Source organism: Uranotaenia lowii, chromosome 2 (assembly GCF_029784155.1).
Source record: "Uranotaenia lowii strain MFRU-FL chromosome 2, ASM2978415v1, whole genome shotgun sequence".
In the NCBI taxonomy this organism is placed as follows: domain Eukaryota; kingdom Metazoa; phylum Arthropoda; class Insecta; order Diptera; family Culicidae; genus Uranotaenia; species Uranotaenia lowii.
Window position 1 is genome coordinate 278870803 of NC_073692.1, and position 21195 is coordinate 278891997.

General features: G+C 33.4%; 1 protein-coding gene across 1 annotated transcript in view; it reads left to right on the forward strand.

Annotated features, from left to right (window-relative positions):
- Positions 1-21195, forward strand: part of LOC129748415 (protein yippee-like) — a 308978-nt gene that overhangs the window by 1496 nt on the left and 286287 nt on the right. The gene's annotated exons all lie outside the window — the stretch shown is intronic.

Here is a 21195-nt window from a genome sequence, read left to right on the forward strand (position 1 = left end):
TAGATTTTCCTGAGGTGAAATGAATTCAAGAATTAATTTTGAATTATTCTTCTGCTCTGGATTATTATAGCAATACGTTTAAAAATAAAAAAAATGAAATAAGTAAGTAATAATAAGTTATTTTGAATGCGAAAAAGGTTATAGCAGTTTTATATTTGTTTAATTTTTACAATTCTGTAAAATAATATAATTTTGACGAAAAAGTTATGACTATTAAATTCCAAATATTTTTAAAGCAATTTAAAATTGTTTAGCAGATTTCAACAAATTTGTTAAATGAATTGAAACTTTTGTTTTTAAAAACTTTCTTCAGTCATGTTAGAAATACTTGGCTTTTTAAATAAAAAAGAACTGTGGAATTCGGTTTTTTTTAAACACCATCAAAATATTATTCCTTGATTGAATGAAGTATAATAAACAATTTCAAGATCAGTTTTTTTTCTTTCATGTGGATTTGAGAGCTCATCAGCTATCAATAATTGATTTCTCTCAAAACTGATCCATTTTTAAATCTATAAACTCCATGTCACCGAACCCCAACATCTACTAATTCAATCATTAAAACAAAGGCTTGATGCCTCTTGAATTATCAATTTAATGCTATAAATAAGTTTTTGAAATGGTCCGACGTTTTTTTATTTTTTGAAGAAAATCATAAGTGTTAAAAACTTATCTTTTTTTTTATCTTCATATTAGGCCGGAACAAATATCAATTTCTTTTTTTGTCACACCCCCCCCCCCCTTCCCTTCAAAATTTCCAAAAAACCCGAAGGGAGGGATAAATAAAGTTTAATGTTTCTTGGTTTTATTGATTTGTTCGATAAAAAGTTACTTAATTTATAGGTTTTGTGCAATGATATAGAATGAAATTTTGTTGCATACAAGCTTTCGTGCAATTTATTCCAATTTATTAGTTTTTTGTATTATTTTTTATTATCCCACCCCCCTCCCCCCCTTGCGATGTTACAAAACCGAGTGACACAAGAAGGATTTGAAATTTGTTCCGGCCTTTATATATCAATATATGAAGAGTTTGTTTTTGTTTTTTTTTATTTAATTTATCGACCTTACCGGTGAAAGTTACCTTCATATATTAGGAACATTTCAAGATTATGAAAATTATAGGCGGATAGAAAGTTAAAAGAAATAAATAGATATTGAAAATGAGCGAGTAGAATTTGATTAAAAGCATTTTTATCATATGTCATCAATTAGTTCCTCATGGAAAAAACCATTTTTGAAGTCTTGAAATGTTCTAGCATTATTTTTACTGATAAGGCCGATAATTTGAATACATTTAATTTAAATTTTCTAATAAATTTACCAAATATTGTTGTTTAACACTTTTAAATTTTCAAATCATTCAACCCAATTTTATAGTCGAACTAATAATTTATTCAGAGAAATATTGCTTGTTGAGAAATAAAAGCTTGTTGTTGTTTTTCAACTTCAAATTTTTATAGTCTGAAAACATAATCTTCTTGAAAGAATATATATCTAAATTTAAAAAAGAAAAAATATTCAGAGCTTGAAATTTTAAACTAAAACTGCGCTTAAAACTCATAAACGTTTCATTTGTTTTTATCATTTTCAATTATTTATTTAATCGATCATGATTTTTTAATAAGTCTAAGAAAAGTACGAAAAATGATTCGAACTTGCAACTTTAAAGTTTAATTTAAGGGCGCAATGTAAACTTATTTAGTACAGACCCCGTACGATTTTGGCAACACGCCCGAGCATTTTGTGTTGTCAAAATTGAACGGTTTTTTCTCAAATTTTTTTCTCTGATTACTAAAAAAACATTTTCTATGATCATTATCATAAATTTTAGTCAATTTTTTATCATTTTCAGTCATTTTTAGTTTATCTTATCAAGGTTTTAATGTTTTTTTGTGTCATTTTCCATCATTTTTTTTTGTTATTATTCATCATTTTAGTCTTTTGTTTGTTTTGTTTAACGTTTTATGAATTTTTGTAGTTTTTGAGTACTACATATTTTTTAAGTTTTTGTGTTTGTTGGTACAACGACATTACTTTTTAGTTTTCGCAACACGACCAATATAATTTAGACAAACTCCATAAACACGTTTTTGAGGTACTTTAATGATGATAAAATACAACAACATTTCATAAAATTGAAAAACAAAAACAAACAAAAGACTAAAATGATGAAAAATAACAAAAAAAAAATGATAGAATATGACGAAAAAAAAAACAAACATTATAAACAAAACAAGAAAAGTGCTTTATGCGTTAAAATCATGATAAGATAAACTAAAAAATGACTAAAAATGATCAAAAATTGATTAAAAATTATGTTAATGATCATAATAATAGTTTTTTTGTAGCTATCGGTGAAAAAAAAAATTGAGAAAAGAACCGTTCGATTTTGACAACATTCAATTTTGGCAACACAAAATGTTCGGGCGTGTTGCCAAAATCGAACAGGGTGTGTAAGATTCATTCTTAAAAAAAATTAGTTGAACTTCAACATTTTCTAAGCAAGAGAGTTTATTTGCTATTAAATATTTACAATTTAAAATAAGTTTCAATTCATGAACGTCACATAGTGTCGTTAATTAAACTATCTTAGGCCTAGAGTGATATAGTAGGGGAGAGTGGGGTAACATGGACCATGGGGAAACGTGGACCATTCTAAATATCTCAGCTGTGTGATGAGATAAAACCAACTGTCCAAGGAATTATTCATGAATAACCAATAAGTAAATAACTCAAACGCAACCAATTTGAAAATCATCTCTTGTGGAATTATGGGCCACATAATGCGGGGTATCCACCCACCTTTATTTTGGCGTTTTTATACACATTCATACTTTGAAAAAGGGGGGGATAAGAGTTTTTACTTTATGTTGTTGACCCGGAGCGTAAAGAGCACCATTGATCGGGGCACGATGAGCATTTTCTGCGTATAATCTAGTAGCGAATTCAATTCGATGAAGTCAACTGAATTATGTCTGTCTGTCTGTTTGTTCCCTATAGATTCGAAAACTACTGAACCAATTTGCGTGAAACTTGGCATATGAGGGTATTAGAGGCTGGGGAAGATTATTATAATAGTTTGAGGTCTCTCATATAAAAGTAATAAGTCTTCATAACTCGAGAACTGATCAAGCAAATCAAACCAAACTTGGCATGGGTGGGTACTTAGGTACGAGGAATGTTTCAAAGATTATTTGGTACCCCTCTCTCCTTACAGTGCACAGTGGTGCAGAACATCAATCTAGCTGTACGAAATTAATAGCGCCTAGGGATGAAAAGATTGACATTTGATGTCGTCAGCAACATTGTTCAGTTTTACAAGGAGCATATTCTAGTATCAGAATTTTTGCCGAGGGATCCACCGATAGCGAGATAAAAATGCTAACTTTTTTGTTTTTCAAGTTAGGGCTTTGATGTCTTCGACAAAGTTGTTTATCTGATCAAAATACATAAGTTTGTTGGATATGTCAAAGTCCTGTAACATCACTGTCAGGAGTTACAGTCAAAGTTAAAAAAATCTCTTGGAAAACAGTTTTTTTAACCTGACACGGTGTAGATTGGATGAAATGGTTCGCTGTCTTTGAAACAAAGTTGTAACAAGCTACGATCTACAATTGTCTCATACATTATGATGGGTTTAGAAGTTGCTGAAGCTCTATAGAAAGCATTTAGTGTATTTTATTGGCAATTTTGGAAGGCTCGTCCATCGAAAAGTGCACATTTTCGCAACACCCCGTTTTTTGTGATTATTTTTGATGATAAGCGGAACCATTTCCATTTGAAATGAGCGCGGAAACCGGTGAAACTAGTAGAGATTTGAATGATTGAAAATACACATTTTATGTAAAAATTACCTATTTTACTTATAGAAAAAACGTTAAAACATTTAATTGATTAATAAAATGTTGCTTTTTTCTTTGATATATTTTGTTTTATTAAAAGGCATTTAAATTCGATTAAAACTTATGACTCAACGAAAAGACAAAAGCGAATTGCTTGTAGGATTGGTACCTTGCATACAGTTACTTGGAACCAGTTGAAGCAGTTATATTGTAACGGCAAAATTCTATTATTCAAATACTAATTTAGTGTCCTACCAAATTCAACAGATAAGTTCCATTCATTTTTTTGGGGTTTAAATGATTTAAAAAAATCGAAATTAAATGTCTTTTAATTAAACAAAATATATAAGAGAAAACTGCAACATTTTATTAATAAATTAAATGTTTTAACGTTTTTTCTATAAGTAAATTAGGTAATTTTTACATAAAATGTGTATTTTCAATCATTCAAATCTCTACTAGTTCCACCGATTTCCACGCTCATTTCAAATGGAAATGGTTCCGCTTATCATCAAAAATAATCACAAAAAACGGGGTGTTGCGAAAATGTGCACTTTTCGATGGACGAGCCTTCCAAAATTGCCAATAAAATACACTAAATGCTTTCTATAGAGCTTCAGCAATTTCTAAACCCATCATAATGTATGAGACAATTGTAGATCGTGGCTTGTTACAACTTTAATTCAAAGACAGCGAACCATTTCATCCAACCAACAACGTGTCAGGTTAAAAAAACTGTTTTTTCAAGAGATTTTTTTTACTTTGACTGTAACTCCTGAGGGTGATGTTACAGGACTTTGACATATCCAACAAACTTATGTATTTGATCAGATAAACAACTTTGTCCAAGACATCAAAGCCCTAACTTGAAAAACAAAAAAGTTAGCATTTTTATCTCGCTATCGGTGGATCCCTCGGCAAAAATTCTGATACTAGAATATGCTCCTTGTAAAACTGAACAATGTTGCTGAAGACATCAAATGTCTATCTTTTCATCCCTGGGCGCTATTAATTTCGTACAGCTAGATTGATGTTCTGCACCACTGTGCAGTGAGGAGATAGGAAGGGGGAGGGGGCCTACCTTACAATTTTTTACATATGTAACTAGAGAACTTATCAAGCTAATGGAACCAAATTTGACAGTTAGGGGTAGTGGATACGACGAATGGTTCAGACCCCTCCCTCCTTGCAGTGGAGATACAGGAAGGAAGGAAGGAGGCTTTCATACCATTATTATTGCATAAATTGAAAACTATTCGAGCAAATGGAACCAAATTTGGCTTGGGAGGATATTTGGGTACGATAAATAGTTCTATGAATATTTGGTACCCCTCCCTCCTTCCAGTAAGGAGATAAAAAGTGGGGAGGGGCCTCCTTCACAATTTTCAGCATTACTGGAAAACTAATCAAGCAAATGAAACCAAATTTGGCGTGGGAAGGTATTTGATTGCGAGAAATGTTTCTATGATATTTTGAAAACCCTCAGTTCTTCCAGTCGGAAAATCTTAAGAGAGGAGGGGGGGCACTCTTACAATTTTTTACATCACTCGAGAACTTACCCAGCAAATGGAAGGAAATTTGGCTTGGGAGGTTATTTGAGCACAAAGGATGTTTCTGTGAATATTTGGTATTACTGCCTCCTTTCAGTGGGGTGATAGGAAGCAGAGAGGGGGGCTTCTTTACAATTTTTCGCATAGCTCGAGAACTAATCCAGCAAATGGAAACAACTCTGGCATGGAAAAGCATTTGAATACGTAAAATGGATATTTGCTTATTTGAGACTTCTTTCTCTTTGAATCGAGGGTACAGTTAGGGAAGACGGGAGCTCACATACGATTGTTTTGCATAAACTAAGAACTTATCTAACAAATGGAACGAAATATGACATGGGAACAATCATACAATCGAGCACACGGAACAGAATTTAGCAAGGGAGTGTATTTGAATACACGGAATGATTGATCTCGATCCCCTACTTTCAGGATAAGTAGAAAAAGGGGTAAGCGATACAAAGTTCATAGCAAAACTCAACAACTAATGAAGCAAACGAACAAAATTTGACATGAGAGGGTATTTGAGCACAAGAAATGTTTTTCCGTTGGTTTAGCAGCCCTCCCTCCATTCAGTGGAACGATAAAAAGTGGGAAGACCCTCTTCCACTCATACAGTTTTTTTTAAATATTTCGATAACTAATCGAGAAAATGGAACCAAATTTGCATGGGAGCTTATTTGTGTACGAACAATATTTCTTCGATGGTTTGAGACCTCCTTCTCTTGCCAGAGCAGAGATATAAATTAGGGAGAGGGTCACAAATTTTTTGAATAACTTGAGAACTTATCGAGAATGGGATCGTATTTGTTTACAAGAAGTATTTTTCTTATGTTATGAGACCCCCATTCCTTCCATTGAGGATATAGGAATGGGGAAGGGGATCACTCTCACAATTTGAATAATAAATCGAGATCAAATAAGTAAAATAAGTGCCCCGTGACGATTTTTTGTTACAAAAAATGGTTATATGATAGTTTGAAACCCTCTCCCCATTAAAAAGTAACAGCGAAGATTCCATATATTTAAAAAAATATTTTGGCTTAAGTTATAAACTTATGAAGCAAAACAAAATCCAGAGTCATAAAAAGGATTAAAACACGATTTAAAAAAAAATTAAGATTTAAAAATAAAAAGTTGGAAATTTTATTTAAAAAAAAAAACATTCCAATGATTTCGAAATTGAATTGTAAATTCTGTGCAAATGAAGAAAAAGTTTAATAACTAGGTACCACAAATTTCAATAATTTTTGGAAAGTGTAGCAAAGCACACCGGGTCAGCTAGCCTTATATAAGGAATTTTGCCAAAACGTTCGCGAGCCAGGTTTTTGAAATTATTTGATCATACACAACTCTCTATTTTATTTCATCATCTCTGGGTCAACTCATAAACTTTGCATGTTATTTGGTCTAGGTAAATTCACTTCTTCTTCACTTCTTCACTTAAAATTTTAGTTGTAGAAAATATCCATGAGCAAGGATATCCTTCTAACCCCCCGTTCGAAAGTCTCAGATTTAAATAAACGAGCTGTTGAATATCTCTTTAATTTTTTTCAATGACGCAAACCAACAAAATTTTGAAGTGAAAGAAAATTTTTTAGCCGAGTGCAATGCAATCGAATTAAATAACTTTTCATTGATTGGATGATTTCCGTCGATCCAGCACTAACCAATTCAACAATGTTTCTAGCAAATAAAAATGGCATTTGCCATCATTATTGGGTTGGCGCGGGGGGAGCACAGATGGCTGCTATGGAAATCAATTCCCGATAAGGGAGCAATTTGATTACGACACTTGTGCACTGTTGCTGTTGCTTGTTGTTGAATGCCACTGCACGTAGAACGCATGCAAATAATGATTGCGTTTGGCGGGCACTTGTTCCTCCTCTACTCAGATTGACAATTAGATAGGAAGCACTAGTCGTTCCTATTGAGATGAAAACGCAATTCACGAGCTCGAGTAAAATAGAAGAACATTAAAAATAGCTAACCGAATTTAAAAAATTAATGGACAAGAGGGTACAAATTAAAAAGAAAAAAACTTAGTAAATGAAGATTGATGAAAAATTAGTAAAGTAATAATCAACAAATACGTATGGAAGTAAAAAATATCGATGAGAAAATAGTGTACAGAAGTGAACAGTTAAATAAATCCATGAAGCAAACTGAAAAACAAGAAACAGAACCTGCACAAAAGTACTTTTTAAGAAGAACGATAAACTTAAATAACCCTGGAGAAACATATTTTAAAATACCCTGAAACGGAAACAACATTGAAAAATGTGAAAAAGAAACATATTTTAGATATGGATATTCAAAACAATATTTGTACATGATTGATGATATTATTTTCATCTAAACAACGTTGAAAGCTTATCGTGTCCTAATGCAATACCATCGACATGAAATAACACACCATCAGCCAATACAAGTGTTACGATTTTCCGAAACTAGTGTGAATGTCGTGAAAATTGGAACGCCGGGCATGCGCAGTCCGTTTGTTATTATTATTGGTGCTGTCTCTGTCATCGTCTAATGAAGGGGGGATGTGGAGGTAGGAAAGTGAAAGGTGGTGCTCGAAGGGGGGTTCTTTTGTTTTGATTGCCTCGATGCTATATGTTTGGCTGGGTGGTCGATCGATTTTTCTGCGACATCCACCAGGGACCCCCCTTTACCCCATCCGAGGTTCGTTTTGTCCCGGAACCATATGGGTTCGGATGTATGTATTTGTGGATGATTTACCACCGAAAGCAGAAAATTGGCCCTGCTGCGAGTGTGGGAATTCCGATGGGATGGGTGTTCTGCCAGCTGTTCGGTGTTTTTGTTTGCGTGAAAATAGGGAGCACTGAAAGAGCTTTTGGATAGAATAACAAATACCTAGATGGGATCCGATGATGCTTGTTTTCATTATATATTTTCAGTCGTGATTTCCAGCAATGCATAGATTCTGGATATTGATTGTCGTTTATTGTTTGTATCAATAACGCTTTTGAAAATAAGAAACCTATGACAAGTAGGAACCATAGCTGTATAAGAGCTTCTTAAATAGAAAAATATATATAGTTTATTTTATGACATTGAAGATCGATAAATTTAAGCTTCTAGGAAATGTTTAAGTAAATTTTCAATTTGAATGATAATGACAAATTGTCAAAAAATGACAAAAATGACAAAAAATGACAAAAATGACAAAAATGACAAAAATGACAAAAATGACAAAAATGACAAAAATGACAAAAATGACAAAAATGACAAAAATGACAAAAATGACAAAAATGACAAAAATGACAAAAATGACAAAAATGACAAAAATGACAAAAATGACAAAAATGACAAAAATGACAAAAATGACAAAAATGACAAAAATGACAAAAATGACAAAAATGACAAAAATGACAAAAATGACAAAAATGACAAAAATGACAAAAATGACAAAAATGACAAAAATGACAAAACTGACAAAAATGACAAAAATGACAAAAATGACAAAATGACAAAAATGACAAAAATGACAAAAATGACAAAAATGACAAAAATGACAAAAATGACAAAAATGACAAAAATGACAAAAATGACAAAAATGACGAAAATGACAAAAATGACAAAAATGACAAAAATGTTAAAAATATCTTAAATATCTAAAATATCAAAAATGACAAAAATGACAAAAATGACAAAAATGACAAAAATGACAAAAATGACAAAAATGACAAAAATGACAAAAATGACAAAAATGACAAAAATGACAAAAATGACAAAAATGACAAAAATGACAAAAATGACAAAAATGACAAAAATGACAAAAATGACAAAAATGACAAAAATGACAAAAATGACAAAAATGACAAAAATGACAAAAATGACAAAAATGACAAAAATGACAAAAATGACGAAAATGACAAAAATGACAAAAATGACAAAAATGACAAAAATGACAAAAATGTTAAAAATGACAAAAATGACTAAAATGACGAAAATGACAAAAATGACAAAAATGACAAAAATGTCAAAAATATCTTAAATATCTAAAATATCAAAAATGACAAAAATGACAAAAATGACAAAAATGACAAAAATGACAAAAATGACAAAAATGACAAAAATGACAAAAATGTTAAAAATGTTAAAAATATCTAAAATATCAACAATGACAAAAATGACAAAAATTACCAAAATGACAAAAACTATAAATATAAAAAAAAATTAAATTCATATAAGTTACAAAAATGACAAAAATTACAAAAATGACAGAACTTACCAAAATTTCAAAAATTACAAAAATTACAAAAATTACAAAAATTACAAAAAATACAAAATATACTAAAATTACAAAAATAACAAAAATGACAAAAAAGACAAATATTAGAAAAATTGCAGAAATTACAAAAAAGACAGAATTGACAAAAATTACAAAAATTGTTGTCAATTTTGTCATTTGTGAACAAGAGCCTGGGGCAAATGCTTCCCGTTGCATACCTCTAAATGTTGTCCACAACTAGACAGCATTTAGTCGATATCTTTAATCTTAACTAATAAACATAGTCAATTTCAATCTGATAAACGTAGAGCTTCTAAATTATCATAGTTTATTGGTGAAAATTGCGTTGACCAAAGTGGACAATACGAATCGTAGGGGAAGTAGAGGTCGAAAGATCTAGAAACATGCATTCGAATAAAGAAGTCAAGATATTAGTAAAATAAGAAACAGATCCTTATTTTAAAGGGTGATACGGTCAAAATTTGGTCAAGGGAAAACGCGTGTGAATCGGTGAAGTCGATTATTTAAAAAATCAAATTAAATTTGTTTTTCAAGTTTAATTAGTATAAAATTCAGGAAAAATATTCAGTTAGGCTTCCGCTTTTCCAAATCCGAATTGCCGGGCCTTACGCTTAACCCCTGCCATCAGATTTTGTACAGCCACCTTGTCCACCTTCTTCGCCGCAGAAATCCAGTTTGCCTTGTACTGCTGCTCGTCCTTAGCAGTTTTTTTTGGTCTTCCTTAGGTTCGCTTGACAACAGCCCAGTATTTCTCAATTCGGCGGAGCTCTGGCGTGTTGGGAGGGTTCTTGTCCTTGGGAACCACCTGCACGTTGTTGGCGGCGTACCACTCCATGGCCTTTTTACCGTAACGGCAAGATGCCAAATCCGGCCAAAACAGTACGGAACAATCGTGTTTCTTCAGGAAAGGCAGCAGACGTTTATTCAAACACTCTTTTACGTACATTTCTTGGTTGACAGTCCCGGAAGCTATGCAAATGCTGCTTTTCAAGAAACAGGTACAGATGGCTTGCCAAACCAGATATTTCTCCACGAACTTTGACAGTTTCATGTGCTTGAAAATATCTGCTACCTTTCCCCTTCCTTTTGCCGTATAAAACTCCTGTCCCGGAAGCTGCTTGTAGTCGGCTTTGATGTAGGTTTCGTCGTCCATTACCACGCAGTCAAACTTCGTCAGCATCGTCGTGTACATCCTCCGGGATCGCGCTTTGGCCGACGTATTTTGTTTATCATCGCGATTTGGAGTCTCTACCTCCTTGTAAGTCGATAGTCCGGCTTGTTTTTTGGCTCGATGCACGGTTGTAGACGATACACCCAGCTTATTTGCAGCATCTCGGAGAGAGAGGTTAGGGTTTCGCTTGAAACTACCGGGAACTCTCTTTGTCGTCTCAGCGGCTTCCGGTTTTCGATTTCCTCCCGATCCAGACTTCCTGGCTGTCGACAAACGTTCCCCAAACACTTTAATTAGATTTGTAACGGTTGATTTGGCAACTTTAAGGGATTTTGCCAGCTTTTTTCAATGCAAAATTGGAAGAAATACGTCAAGTTGATATTGACCAAATTTTGACTGTATCACCCTTTAAATTGCAACACACAAAAGACTGAATCAATTTTGGCTCATTTTAAATTTCTGAGTTCCGTATCGAAAAGTATCGTTTTGGTTCAAAACTCATCAGAGATTTTTAGCAGAATTTCGAAGTAACGTTTGTATGCGAAAATCACAACAGGTAATTCTTGCAAAGTATTTAGAGTTATATGTAAAGTTTAGTTACCCAAACTCAGATATAATATTCAAAACCATGAAACATTCAAGAAACACTCCTCATAGTTCCCAAAGATCTCCTACTGCTTTTGGAGGTCTTCCGGGGTACCGAATTAGAAATGCTATAGCATTACGTGGCTTTTTGTTATCTTTTTCTCTTTACTTCTTCGGGTCGCACTTTTAAGGGTACAGCAGCCGGTAATCGTTCTGCGATAGAGATTGCGAGCGATGAACGGGGCAATTGTTGAATTTATATTCTTCCTCCACTAGTTCCGCTACAAGAAAAAAAAACATGGATTTGATTTGTAGAGGCCATCGTCGAATCGGAACTGCATGCGGTCCACTTGCCAGGTTCTCACTGAAATCAGTACAAAATTATTTTTTTCCTTAGCCAATCTTTAGGTTTAGATTAACGGTATGCTCCAGCTCAGTTCTTTTCTTGATCTCATAGTAAGATTAAAATTCCGTCAATTTTGGTGTGATAGTTAAAAACAGGACCGTTTAATGCACCGTTTTGATTGGAAGTGAGCGATGGTAATTAAAATATATTTTCCATACATTGAAATATATACCTTATTTATAATTTAACTTGTTTTGGATTGTGATAACTAGGGCCTAATTTAAGATGGCTGGCCCCGGCTCAGGCCTCTTCCTGCCCGTATTAACTTACTTAAAATGATGGCTAAAACTTTAATATGAACCTTCATCCGTCAGATTTAGATCCGTTAAATTTTTCGAATGGGACAATTTGAAACTTCTGACAATAAAGAAAGCTGTATCACTCTTGTTTCCTCTATAAAGGGTGATACGGTCAAAATTTGGTCAATATCAACTTGACGTATTTCTTTCAATTTTGCATTTAAAAAACCTGAACACCTCTCATTTTGAAGGTCTGTGTGTGTAGAATGTTGCTCCTATTTTGATTTTGGAATTCACTCCTCAGCTGTCAAAATGCCGTGCAAGGAAAAAGAGCAGCGTATCAAAATTTGGCTCGCGCATCGCCAAAATCTGAGCTACTCGCACGCAAAGCTGGTAAAATCGCTAAAAGTTGCCAAATCAACCGTTACAAATGTAATTAAAGTGTTTGGGGAACCGTTTGTCGACAGCCAAGGGGGGGGAATCGAAAACCGGAAGCCGCTGAGACGGCAAAGAGAGTTGCCGGTAGTTTCAAGCGAAACCCTTACCTCTCTCTCCGAGATGCCGCAAATAAGCTGGGTGTATCGTCTACAACCGTGCATCGAGCCAAAAAACGAGCCGGACTATCGACTTACAAGAAGGTAGTGACTCCAAATCGCGATGATAAACAAAATACGACGGCCAAAGCGTAATCCCGGAGGCTGTACACGACGATGCTGACGAAGTTTGACTGCGTGGTAATGGACGACGAAACCTACGTCAAAGCCGACTACAAGCAGCTTCCGGGACAGGAGTTCTATACGGCAAAAGGAAGGGGAAAGGTAGCAGATATTTTCAAGCACATGAAACTTTCAAAGTTCGCGAAGAAATGTCTGGTTTGGCAAGCCATCTGTACCTGTGGCTTGAAAACTTAGCATTGAAAATTCCAATGACCATTTTGAATTAATTTAATATTTTTAGAATGAAACCAGATGTCTCCAAGAGCACCGTAAAGAACTGTCAAAAAGAAAGTTTAGTGTAAACAAAAAAAAAACAAATGCAAACATCTAGTCAGTTTTTAACGGGTCGTATGAAGTAATTGTTATAGCTTTTTTTTTATTTACGAGTTTCGATAAAATTACTGATGAAGCTTCAAAACACATTCATGATTTTTCAAATGATAAACATTGATGCAAAACATGTACCAAATTACGTAAAATTTTTAATCCTCTTTTCAAAATTTATAAAATTTATATTTATTTACTTCTTAACATTTTTTGTGACCATGATCTTAAAAAATTAAAAAAAAAATATTCTTATGTATATTTCTGGGCTTTCAGGATGCGTCCATAAAAAAAGTAATGATACAAAATTAAAAATTTCAAGAATTCATCAAGGGTCCCCGAAGAAATTGCATTATCCGAATGCACCTGAGGTTACAAGACGTCAAACTTTCGATAGTGTCGTATTGACATTCAATAGCTGATTAGGGTTAACCTAACAATTCTTAATAATGGCAATTGTTTGATAAGCAGTTGTCAAAAGCTACAGCTTAAACAAGCTTAAGAACATGAAAAAAACTGATCATGCACCTATTTTTAATAAAGTCATTATTTTTATGCTTCATGGAAAACTACAATTGTCAGTTTTGTCTAAAAGTTACAGTCATTCAGGGTTGATTTTTAAAAAAAAAATCATTGGCAAGGCAGAAAAGACGAAATATAAATCCCGTCTAAAGAAAAGGTTGGTAAAAAACGACAACAAATCAGCAAATGTGTAACGTGTTTAATTTTTAAAATAGTTGAAATATCTCAGTTGATAGTAGAACAAATTTAACATAAATTAAATTAAACTATAGCTGTGAGAGAGTTTTAATATGTTTCAAAACTTAGAAAAAATACAAGCGAAAAAGTACTGAAAATTTAGTTTTTCAACCCCTGTAGTTGAACAAATTTTGAAAAAAAAACTGTTGAAAAATTTTTCCCAACGATTCAGAGATGAATGAGCTTTTAAGTTTAACACCGATCACCAACGATAATTTTTTCCGTAGAACAAAAGTTGTTCTTAATGAAAAAACTAAACTTGGTGATGATTAAAAGGATCGCATAACTATCGCACATTTGTATGTTCTGTACAGAAATAAAGCCAAACCAAATCCACTAAGGTTTTGTAAGTCAAAATGCATAAATTCATGTCGCGGAATTGATGAAGTCAGACTTTCTTAACTTATAATTTGGTCGCCGGAAGGAGATTAGCATTGCGATGTGATTTTACAATTTTTCAAAACTCCTCCAATAAAAAGAACTTTAAAATTTAGTGAATAAACTGTCATTTTAAAAGAATGATGGAGCGGGAAGCATGCTGCACACTGCCCCTTTACCTCCAATTTTATCTCCTTGAACTGAATTATAGGTGTTTTGAATGATTTTAAAATTAGAAAAAAAACTTTTCAAACGGAAAATGACTGAAAAACTTATCCGGTACTACTGTGTTCGATGATTACTCTCGGACTCGAACTCACGGACAACGGCTCAGGAGGACTAAGCCAACCAAGCTATGTTACAAGCCCATAGTTGACAAAAAAGGTGATTTTTGTATTTTGTATGTCAGGAAGTTATATAAAAATAGATTTATGAGCTCTTTCAGAAATCACATATAGATAAACTAGTACACATGTTGTTAAGTAGAAGAAAATTTTAAAACTTTTCAATTATCTATTTTTCCTGAGCTTCTTCATATGCAAGGTACAAGGTAATCACAACGAAATTAAAATGATTTATATTTTGCTATTACATGATCGTAAAACAATTATTTGAGATAAGTATTTCATTATAATTTCTATGCACTTAAACCTGATTCGAAAACACTGATATTTTTCAGAATAGTGATTTGAAAATATCGTGTAATTTTTATCAATTCTTAAATTAATTTCTCATTGTGAATTGTGGTCCAACAATTTGATTTCTAAATCTCAATTTAATTCTGGAATAAAATAATGAAGTGTCTTTGTTTTAAAATTTTATTTAATCTGAAACAAATGAAATGAATTCTAATCATTTGTTTAAAATAGTATCAAATTTGTAACAAAAAGGGAATAAATAAAAAAAAAATCTTATTCCTTGAATAGCACAATATTGGCAAATTTTTAGAACAATTTTCTAGAAATAATTATATTTGGAATGAAGGATCAATACTAGATAGCATGGGACAACAAAAATCACATTGGTGCAAAAAGTTTAAGAGGTGAATTGACTTATTTGGGTTTTGATTGAATGATCAACTTTCTCGATGACCGCGTGTAATTTTGACCAAGGTTGCCGGAAAAAAATTCTGTATTTTTGACAAAAATAAATCTCGAATTGTGTGTTTTGAACATAAAATTCTGTGACGTTATCTCCATGAAGTTCATTGGGCATGTGCAACAAAAAAAATGGGAACTACTTACAGTTTTCATAGGAAAAAATCAAATAACACTACCTTGTTTCCATATTTTTATGAATAAGAGTCATAAATAAAAAGTTGAAAGTGACATAAAAATTTATAATTTTGAAAATCTGAACAAAACTTTGAAAAACTGTGAATTCTGTGAAAAAATCAAAAATTCTGTGATCTGTGACACAGATTCTGTTACAAAATTTTGCTCAAAATTCTGTGATAATACAGGTTTTTCTGTGATTTTGGCACTCTTGATTTTGACTCCTGAGAAAAAGTTGCATAAGTATTCTTTTAGATTTTTTCTACAGTTGTACGATATTACAGGTATTTAACCAAATTTCAAAGAAATTTTAAACAAAATGAATCCCAGATATTTTGAAAACCAAACGTTTTGCAGTTTTCTACATATGTATGTAGATGTAAAGAAATAAAATAGTTATATAGGGAGAACCCGTCTATGGCCGGACAACATTGTTTTCTCGAGAACGCAATATCCTAATAATGTTTTAACACCATGGAAATAAAGTAAATATCAGCTTGATATGGTATTAGAAATATGGTAATCCAGTCTGAAAAGGTAAACCAATGATAGGCATTTAAAGCTTTTGCCTGGGGGCCGTTCACATACCACGTAGACAACTTAGGGGGAGGGAGGGGGGTATGGAAATGTCCACGCTTGTCCACGGAGAGGAGGGTAGGGGTTTGGGCCATGTCCACGTGGACATACTTACTTTCCAAATATTGTCTAAAGCTGAATAAATATTAAGCTGTTTAAATCAAAATCTTAAAATGGCATACCTTTCAAGTTTAACTTTAAACAAATAAGTAGCTACTTGAAAGCAAGTGATAAATATGATAATTAAGAAATTTAAAATTTTTAAAATTTGTTGATATTAGGAAATTCTGATTCGGTTTTACAAAATCAGCCATTTCTATAATCAAAAGGCAAAAAGTAGTGTTTTGTAACTGTCAAATTATAGGTATTTAAAATAAAAACTTTTTCAAATGTGTCCACGTGGACGTCCGGGGAGAGAGGTAGGGGTTAGCCAAATGTCCACGCTTGTCCACGGAGGGGGAGGAGGGGGTCAAAAATCTCAGTCCCCTAGTAGTTCGGAGAGGATCGCCTAGACTTTGTATTTCAATTGTAGTCAGTTTTTACGGCTTGTCAAATGTGAGTTGCACATAGTTGTCATCGTTTGTTGGTTATCTCTACTACAGTAGATGTAAGGTAACAAAACGGATTTTGAAACGAAATATTATGAAAATAAAAAAAAATGCGATTTGTCTATGACCGGACAGGAAAATATTCAAAATTAAACATGATTTCAACCTGAAACTTAGATAAACATTCATAAACAAAAATATTTTGGTCATTTGAGAATCTTTAAATATTGCTGTCCGGTTATAGACAATTTTTTTTCTAGTTTTCTCAAAACAAATGTTTTATTCTGGTTTGTCTTTAAAACTTTTATGAATGGCTGTATAGAATGTTTAGTATTGAAAAACACGTACTCACAAGACCTGTGCAAGTAATTTGAGTCATTTTGCTACATTTTTCTGCCTTTGCTGACAACTTTGGTGGAGTAATTCGTAGTGTCCGGCCATAGACAACACTTTTGGAAATGAGTGAATTAGGATTGTTCGATCTTCTGGAAAAGATCGATTCCCAAGATAAATTCAGCTGAATGGTTCCAGGATCGATCCACCCAAAAAAACGAAGCAAAACGATCGATCTCTTCAAGATCGATCTTTTAAATTTGTGTAAGGGGGTGCTGCCTGAGGGTTGCTTTATGCTGAAACAAAGTGAAAAATCCAAGAAAGGTCATACGTTTGAATATCATATCTATGAGCATTAAAAAATATCAGTTTTCAAATTCAACATCAGAATGTTTAACAATAATTAACATTCGATATATTTTTTTATATTTCATGTTAAAAGCGCGTTAGATAAGAATAAGAATAAATGCTGTAACTTGACTGATTAAAACAATTCAGCCATTTAATGTTAGTTCACTAAGTAAATACTAATTTCGAAAAAGCTACAGCTAGATTCTCGATAATATTAGAGGCTCAGTAGCACGAATAATGAAGAGTAGTCTTTCGAATGGGGCCGTATAAAAATCCTGAAAAAACAGAATCTGAAAATCTCCGCAATAAATAGAAAAAAAACCTTCTAAAAGATCGAAAGATCGGATCGAAAATAAACTGATTTAATCGATTTTTCCAAGGCTAGAGAATCGATTCAAAAAATCGGAAATTTGAGTTGAAAAGATCGATCTTGCAAAGATCGATCCAAGATCGAACAATCCTAGAGTGAATACTAACATAAAATCATTTCTCTTACCACAAGAATATGTGTGTTAATTTTTTTCTAATATAGTTTAGAGATCATAATACTGATGCTCTTCAAATCAGTAGTGGAACCAATATTTACAAAAATATATTTTTGAAGTTATTGCTTAAAAACCTTAAGTGTCCGGTAGTAGACAAGTTTCTCCTAATTTTCAATCGAATTTTCTAAAAAAATTCGAAATATATTTTTATCTTAATAAAGAATCGAATCTCTGAAATTAGGAAATTAGAAAGTAGTTGCTAAAAAGACTAATTTTTTAGCATAATTATTTCATTATGCTGCAATTTTAAATTGTACGAGCCATAGCACCAAAACTAGAGGTGATGACGTCGAAATCTTTCAAAACAGTTTTTAAAACATAGGCACCGAAATAGCAGTTATCTTATGTAGATAGTTTATTCTATTCTTCAATGTAGACTCTAAATCAATTGCAGTATATCCTCTTAGTAGGATTGATTAACCCATTCTGCAGTTCTTATTTTTCATTTTTTACAGAGAAAATACACTGTTTTATTTCTAATTTTTAAAACATTAATTTCAATCATAACATATTTCATAATATTGTTTATAGTGAACGTACGAATCGAAAATGAAAAATTTTCAGAACAAAAATTAAAAAAGGGGTTGTGACTTCACGACTTCAATCACTCACATCAATAACTATTTTATCGAGAAATAACCTTTCAATATAAAATGTAAAGCTATAAATTAGGAATCTATCAATATATTTAATTTTGTACGCTATTTACATTAACTTTTACTGAAAAATTTACGATTACAATTTACGATTAAAATTTACGATTTACTGAAAAAGTGCTTAAAAAACGTGTCATCATGGTTCTTAGACAGAAATGAAAATGGATGGTGGAAAGATCTAGTTTTCCTTAATTAAAAATATGATTTTATGTATCAAAGAAGAAATTTTAAACACGTCTAAAGGCGTGGTTTGTAAGGCGTGGTAAAGTTTTTTGTTTGTTATTTGAAGAACTAAAGTGGTATGTAATCATAAAACTAAACTTCTGTGAATTTTTCAGTGAAAAAGAGGGTTTTAGAGGTTCAACACTAAATAATAGCAAAATGGATCATGGTAAACGTGTCTCAAAAGATTTAATTTCAAAAATAATATCTAATGAGAAACTCCACAGACACTGTTGATTCAGACATTAAGTGACAACGTTTTTTTTATTTGAATGGCTCATCCCCGGAGGTAACACGAGACTGCTCTAGAGCGAACTGCAACGTGCCATGCTACTGATGATGACAAGCTAAATGACGACAACCCCACTCATCGTCACTTTCAGTCAGAGCCCATTCAGCATGCAGCAGGTGACAGTAACGCGTTAAACTCCTTTAGTAGACACCATTCCTTTGCATTGCATCGAGTAAAGTTTTGCCACTGTTATTCCTCTCCGGGGAGTCTAGCAGTGCACTTTAAAAGGGTGGGGAAATTATAATTCAAAATTAGATGCATCCGTTTCCAGACGACACGAGTGGCTGTAAAGTTTCGTTTTATTTTATTTTCTTCTAACATTCGACACCGCCAACCTTTTCTAGAAATCCTCGTGTCGTCGTCGCCACCATTTTCGTCCTGCTCTTGGAGTTGACATATAAAGTTATTCGGCTTGAAATGTGCTTCTACTTGGTTCGAATCGGTTCTCGTAACCGGAGGACGTAGAACTGGTATATGGTTACCCATGACCCAGACCGCTGAATTAGAAGCATGCCAGAAATAAGACGTTAAACGAATCAGCGGCGCTCTCAAACGTTTCCATATTGCTTCATATTGGAGTCAATTTATTTTTCCATTTTCGTTGAAATTAATCTCATGTTCTCGTTCGTGATGTTACACAATTTGCACTAACACTGACCACGGCCACGATGCTATCGGGTTTGAGGGAAATACAACACTTTTTCGACTTCGATTCAACCCCGGGAGGAAAAAAATCCAAAAAGAGCAAAACGAAAACCAGACAATTTTTTTCAGTAACAACTGCATGGTACTAACCTATGTCAAGATTTTACCCAGTGACTGGGAAAAAGTTTATGTTATAGCCCGAATGTTGGCTGGGTGGCTGAGAAAGTACCACACCCGGTCACGGGCATTTGTGCAGACGCTTTTCCAGCACACCACGCGGCACTGATGGTGTATCCATGGGGATGCTCGTCGTCGTAGCCGTTACCCTTGGGATGCGAACCAAATTTCTCGGAAACCTTGAGAAGGGTGGAAGGAGTTTTGTTTGCATAGTGAAATAGTGTTTAAAGTATTTGGGAAAATAAATAAAGCTAAAATCTCCTAAAATCAAACGATTGATCAAATTTCTTTCTATATTTCTTATGCTTGTTCGCTTTATCCGGCCAATATGACACTCTTGGAACGGCTTGTATCTATAATGAAAAAAAATATTCTGGAAACTCAATGAATTCACGTAATCTTTTATTTTGCATCATTAATTTTTGATGGACGTAAAGCATGGACTATCCAAAATCTGGACGCACTGTTTATTATACCATAGCGCTCCTAGCTGTCGGATCCGGAATGTTTTGACAGTACTTTGTTCGGAAATGTTTCCTATATCAGTGATGAAAATTTCATAACGATTCGTTTTGTTTCAATAAAGTTACACGTAATAGAAGCCGCGAGGCGAACATAATTTTGGACACCCACGTCAAAAACCCGACGTGGTCTGGTTCAAAAATCGTGAAATCTGATTTTGGGCGGCTTCCTGGCCAAAAATTTTACAAAACCACTGGTCGGGGTGATGTCCCCCCCGCCAAGTTCAAATTCGTTTTTGCCGATAAGTTGGCAAGAAAGTGTTTGATCTGGCAAGGTATTTGCAGCTGCGGACGAAAAACCCCCGGTTTTTGTGAAAAACAAGACTATGGATTCCGAAATGTACAAGGAGGAGGGCCTGAAAAACTTTTTTTTTTCGAACATTAGATCTCACAAAGGACCAGTAAAGGTTTCACCAGATTTGGCAAGCTACCACTACAGCAAAGAGGTACTACAGTGTGGTTTCGGGCCAACGGGTGGATTTTGTCGAAAAGGACACCAACCCACCCAACTGCCCTCAATTCCGCCCTATCGAAAAATTTTGGGCAATTGTCAAGCAGAAGATGAAGAAGAATGGTAGGACGACTCGGGATGCAACAGAGATGAAGAGATTGTGGAACAAAATGGCCGCTGACGTCAGTGAATAGGGTGTCCAAACTATGATGAGTGGTTCTCGACGAAAAGTTCGAAAATTCATTAAAAAAAATTGGAATAATTCTCTTTTAAGTATTTTTCCATTCAGTACAATAAACACTACATTTTTAGTACAAAACATTTTAATTTCGTTTACATGGCTCCGAGATAG